This window comes from Aedes aegypti, chromosome 3, assembly GCF_002204515.2.
Source record: "Aedes aegypti strain LVP_AGWG chromosome 3, AaegL5.0 Primary Assembly, whole genome shotgun sequence".
NCBI lineage: Eukaryota > Metazoa > Arthropoda > Insecta > Diptera > Culicidae > Aedes > Aedes aegypti.
This window is the reverse complement of record NC_035109.1, coordinates 28,678,030-28,684,029: the sequence shown is the minus strand read 5'-3', so window position 1 is coordinate 28,684,029 and position 6,000 is coordinate 28,678,030. Positions and strand designations below refer to the sequence as shown.

At 35.4% G+C, this 6,000-nt stretch overlaps 1 protein-coding gene across 1 annotated transcript in view; it reads left to right on the top strand.

Moving 5' to 3' along the window:
* Positions 1 to 3,326: 3,326 nt before the first annotated feature.
* Positions 3,327 to 6,000, top strand: part of LOC5566412 (2-hydroxyacylsphingosine 1-beta-galactosyltransferase) — a 331,598-nt gene continuing 328,924 nt past the window's right edge. Inside the window, exon 1 of the mRNA XM_021850614.1 lies at positions 3,327 to 3,435. The gene's annotated coding sequence lies outside the window, so the exon portion shown is untranslated. The remainder of the gene's footprint in view (positions 3,436 to 6,000) is intronic.

The following is a 6,000-nucleotide window of genomic DNA, read 5'->3' as shown; positions in this document are numbered from 1 at the left end:
GAAATAAAATCGAAAATTGTATCCCTATTGTATCGATTGGATTCCCATCAAAAACATCAGTCAGTGGAAAACTTGAGAAAATTCATATGTGCCAAAGAAATTTCGCAGGCAGCTTTCAACAATTTTCACTAATATTCAATTCGAAATTTACTCCTCATGTTGCTTCAACAATTCCAGGACGCAAAAATTAAATTTTTGATTTTTTTTTTTCAAGAAATTCTTTTCAATCCTCTGATTATTCATTTTGCTACTCTCGGCAAAATATTTCCCGAATCTCACACAAATGAGCACAATGCTTGATGAGATTCCGTTATTAACTCTTTTACTGGGTCCATGACTGGCATCACAATAAAAAGCGATGAAAAAGTGCCATGTTCCAAAAAAGGCGTTTGAATTTTTGAATAGTAATTTACGAGAACTTCCTTTTTTCTACTTAGAACATTGTTTACTATTTTTACATAAGAAGTATGATGACCAAAATTTATTTATTTATTTAAGTGCACTCTATGTTCAGGAAATCCCAAAAATAAACCCACTCGAAACGATCCTATATTCGAAATCTACTACCATCAGTGCACCAGTATCCGCTCATGTCCCTATTTTCGCTCACTAGCGTAAAAATTGATTTTCCGTGCTAACCAACATTTTTGCACGGATGAATTCTAGCAATATTAGCGTTTCAAAATTCCCGATTTTGGCAACATCCCCAATTTAGCAACATAAAAATCACGCTTTGTTGCCAAAATTGGTAAGGCACTGTATACATATATTTTTCTCTTTTTGACATTATTAAAAATTATCTTTTGAATTGTTCGACATTGTGAATGTTGACGTATTTTCTAAAACTTATACCATATCGAGACAAAATGCACAGTAATACTCATATGTAATTTTCAAACAAACTATGTATGGTTCGTCACTACAAGTGTCGGCATTATTCCTGTTTCATATAATTTAAAATATGTACATGCAATATTCAGTTTTTAGCACTAATAAAAACATCTTTTGAATAGTTCGACATTATAGATGTTGACGTATTTTTTCCAAAAACTTCTCGAGACAAAAATACAAAACTAGCTTTAAATACAAGTCGTATATTTCCCCCTTGTCCATGGATCGCATCACCGACCAGAGGTGACTCCCAGATCTTTTCCTCCCTCACTAATAAACACCCTTCCCGTGGTGATTGTGGAGATGCAGAGGTATTCTCGGTCTCTAGAAGCAACAATCATTACATCCTAACATTCCTTCCCCATCCCAACTGACTGTAAGGACTTCGCCGGCGCCGTTATTGATCAATAATATTAGATCTGCTAAAATTGCACTTCGAGAGTAAGCGGAAACTCCCATCCCTTATTCACTTGGATCGTAGTGCAATTCTTACCAGTTCCGATCAATCACGGAGTAGCAACCATTGAAATGTACAGTCAGTCTATGCTATGCTATGCTATGCTATAAAATAAAGTTTAGGCGATACCCTCTAACTGTTTAGACCATACCACCCTTCTGAAATTATGTTTAGGCATCGACAACTAAAAAACGCACGTTTTTCGGGCTCTGAACCAGTGTGCAATGACAAGTTTACAACATAATATTTAATAATATATTTTCCATGAATTTGCAGTACTTAACGATTAAATCTTTCAATTGCCAAAATAAACTACTCTTAAGCCAAACTCAAACTGCTAAGAAGCAAAAAGCATATTTAAAAGCAAACTATTACTTCTTTACGATCTTGCAAAACTTTACTTCATAGATTGCGTTTTAAATGAAAATTACTTATTAGTTACAGGCATTATTACATATCGTTCATATATCAGTAAGAATAGAAAATATAGTTCTTTTCCATAACTCATTGATCATCGCCGTACCTAGTAGTTACATCGTTCGTTTGTATCAGCTTAAAATCAAGCATTCGTAACTAATAGTTCCATTTGATAGGAAGTTGAAAGTTTAAGGTTCATACTGCAAACTGAAAATTTTGTATATCATGTTTCGCTGATGTAATTGTTTGGAGCTTGGCAATTTTTTAAACTATGTTTTTCAATAAAAAAAAAAGTTCAATAACATCACATTGGACGATAATCTATAGAATCAGTTTGAAATTAATGAGAAAACATAATTTCATTATCAAATTGTGAAAATTTCTGAAAATGTCCAAAGTAGCCCCGTTTTTGTCTAGAAGGACACACTTTTTTCGCTATTCAAGCATTTTTGTTATTTTTTGATGGATTTGCCTCATATTTTGCACATTTGTTACGAACATATACAGTCGAAGCTTGTTATAACCACATCGCAAGGGACCGTCGTAATAGGGAATTGTCACTATAGAGAATAGTTATAATATCCAAATATTTTTCAAGGGACCGAAAAATGTCGCTATAGAGAGCTTTTGTCGTTATAAAAGTTGTCGTTATAACGAGCTTCGACTGTACAACTTACATATGCAAAAATTATCAATAACTATTCATAATTCCAAGAGTTACGAATTCTCAAAATTGAAGAATGTTAAAATAATGTCAAAGGAAGCCCCGTTTGGCGATACATAAAGCTTAAAATTGCAAGAAAAAATATTTTTTTCTTTTATCTTTTGGATAAATTCGGACGAGTAACTGTAGCTTTTTCATGTGAGTGAGTTTTACTTAACACAAATTGTGTCATTCCATTTATTTTACCGAGATTATGGTGAATATAAGGGACCATTCATAAATAACGGGGAGGGGGAGTTGACGATTTTGTTACGAACAATGTATTGTATTGTATTGCAATGTATTCGGAATAGGAAAATAGGCTCAATCTTCCAAGAAAAGCAACGTCATTTATGGAGGCTGCCAACCAAGATTCTGTAAATAATTACCAAGTAGTCTAGAAAATTTTGTTAAAATTGTAAGGGAAATGTCATATTAGATAGCTTCCTAACATAAAATTTGATTCAATAAAAAATGTATCGTTTACTATTAGAAAATGCTTTATATTGTCACATATATTTGATTAAAAATCGACTTCGATTTGATCATTTCGAGATTAACAAATCAATACGAGTCTTAACATCAGATGAATAGGGTGATATGTCGATTGTATTCTGGCAAAGGAAGGAAAATCGGACCACTAGTTCGGCCGATCCGAGTACTATGAACTACTACCACCTGTTAGTACCTCTAGTGCATCGGCTGAGGAACCTCTGAACTCTACCTAGTAGACGAGTAGTGCAGCGATCATTCGATCGCCTCGCCGCCGCCACATCAGAGACCTATCGTGCACCCGCACCGCGCACTCTCGGGGCTTATTTGCTTATGCGCAAACAACTTTCAGTTTCGATCACGCTGCGGCCGGTTTCAGACGCGCTTTTTCTCCGCCGCTTCCTCCCTGGAACGAAAAGTTTAGTGTAATCTTTCGAACTGTTGTGTTGTGTGCTGTTCTTCGTCAAGTGCGTTTGTAAGTTTTTTTTTTCGGGTGATTCCATAAGATAATCGTTTTTTTTTGTAAGGGGGGTAAAAGTGCATATCGCGAGATCGAGGCTGAGCTTCTTTCTTCTTTCTTTCGAAAAAAGTGTTTGTTTTTTGTTGGTCAAATTTAGGCTTTTCGTCGGCGGTCAGTGCGGGGAGGCATTTTTTCTGCTTACTTTACATCATATTTCGGTTATTGTGATCTCTCTCCATCGTAAGACCGCCAGTCCCCCTCTTCGGTTTCGGTTTGTGGTCCATATTTGTGCAATTGTATGAGCAGCGTAGTCAGTGAGGTAATAGTGCAAGTAAACATCTGCGACCACGGCCCGCAATTACATCTCTTCGTTGGATGAAAGTAAAAGTCGCTTTGGGAAGGTGTTTTTTCGACGGTTGGTCCCGAGAAGAGTCTGATCTTGGGGGTGAACTTCACGGGGAAGACATCATCGTGAACAACAAGTGTGAAAAGTTTGATAACACCTCGGTTATCCGGGGAAAGCGGAAGAAAACAAACAGCAAATGTGTTAAACGGTGCTTGGGTGAAAGAGAAATGGTGCTACGGAGAATGGTGTTTTTTTTCGGTGAAGATTGAACTGCATGGGACTGTTGGGATAGGACTGATAGTTCGTACCTCGTAGACTACAGTGACGTGAATCAGTGGGGACATTACGCGAATTAAAAATGATATTTCTCTGACAGTTCGATGCATTTTCTATTCAATTAGGAAGTGTTTTTTTCGTGGAGACTTATTTTTTGTCATAGGGATTACATATGGGTGATTTCCCATTGTATGCAAGAAGTCATTCTTAATGCTACATAGTTTTAGGAGTCCCTGGGAATCTGTAATTTGGATCCCTGAGAAGCTATCGTGACCATTTTGAATGAAATCAATAAGAACTTATAAAGCAATGCTTAACGAGCATGAAATTTTTATGGTAAAATGAACCAAATGTATGCAGAAATCACAACTTATCAAATTTAAAATAAATAAATGGAATATTGCCACAAAATTAAAAATTCAACCTGTACAATTCGCGCTCATCCATGTTTCATGTTTTTGGCATTTCTAGTTTAACGATATTTAAATCCAACATTAGATATAAATCCTTGTCATTTCTGCAAACATTTGGCTCATAATTTCTCATACGAACTTTGTACACGTTGTGCATCTTTTCAGCCTTTATTGTTTTCATTCAAATTTCCAGTACTAGCTTTAGATGATCCAAATTACTGATTCCCAGGGGCTCCCAGGACTTTGTAGCCTAAAGATAGATTTCTTGCTTACGTGGAATACTGGTCCAGAAGCATAATTCAGCCAGCGCTTTAAGAGTGCATTTTTTCTTTTTAGTGTCTTCGGATTGGATCTTTGATCTCAACAAAATAGGCAAAGCTGCGATGCAAACTTTTTTATTTAGCTTTTGTATTTAAGGCGAAGTTTTAGAATAACGTCAAGTTGTCAAAGAAAGCAAAGTTCTAGGATAAAGAAATGGAAAAAAAAGGTAAAATTACTAGAATTTACGCAAAGTCGTAAAATGGTTCATTTTAAACACCAGGCGTCGTTAAATTTTGATAACTTGCATGATTTATATTAACAAAACAAGAATTGTTTGAAAAAATATATAACTGTCACATATGATCCAACGCGGTTTTTTCATCGTAAAATTCAAGTTTTAATATATTTTTCACTTTTCATATACAAAGTAACACACTTTGTTTAAAAATTTGGTGGAAAAATATGAAGTTCGTGTAGTCCCATATCGAGAAATAAAGGCATAATAGTCTCTATATGAACTTTCAACTCCAATACCAACTTCAAAACGTGAAATACAGTCAAGGTAATATTTTTTGCTGAACAACATAAGCAAAATGAGTGATCTGTTTGGTGGTGCTAAATGAGTATGGAAAGCTGAAATGTACTACAAAATTTTGAACATTTGTATAAATGATCAAACTTCAAACTTTAAGCGCTCTTTTCTCAATACCTTCTTTTTCCATATGGGACAGTTATTCCTTTATAAGTAGTATAGCTCATGTGTCTTTTCCAGCAGCAGCCCAATTGAAACTTCGTTGTAGCCTGTTATAATATATATTGCCCTCTTTTTGGCCACCTTAACAAAACAGCACAACTTGTTCATATAAAAAATCGTTTCATTCTAAAATTAACAACAAAAGTATAGTAGTATGAGTGTGCGTTGTTTGATTGAAGGAGGCCATGGTGTATTTAAAACCGTTATTAACGAAATAAATGGCTATCAATTCTGCACCCACCATTCGAAATATGTGGTATCTTTTTTATCTTTTATTAACGTGATTTTTGGCTCTGGCTTTGGCACTACAACATTTTACGTCATAAGTGACTATCTTGGGAATGGGATTCGATCTTAGGTCCTCGCCGTGAGAGGCGTGAGTTCTAACCACTACACCAGGCCCGTCACCTAACAAAAAGATGTGGTATTCTAGCACCCTATCCGTAAATTTGAAAATGTTTCTTCGGGCAAAATGAAAGTTATTGTGATTTGATGATTTAGAGCCATTTTCATGTTTGATAAAATTACCC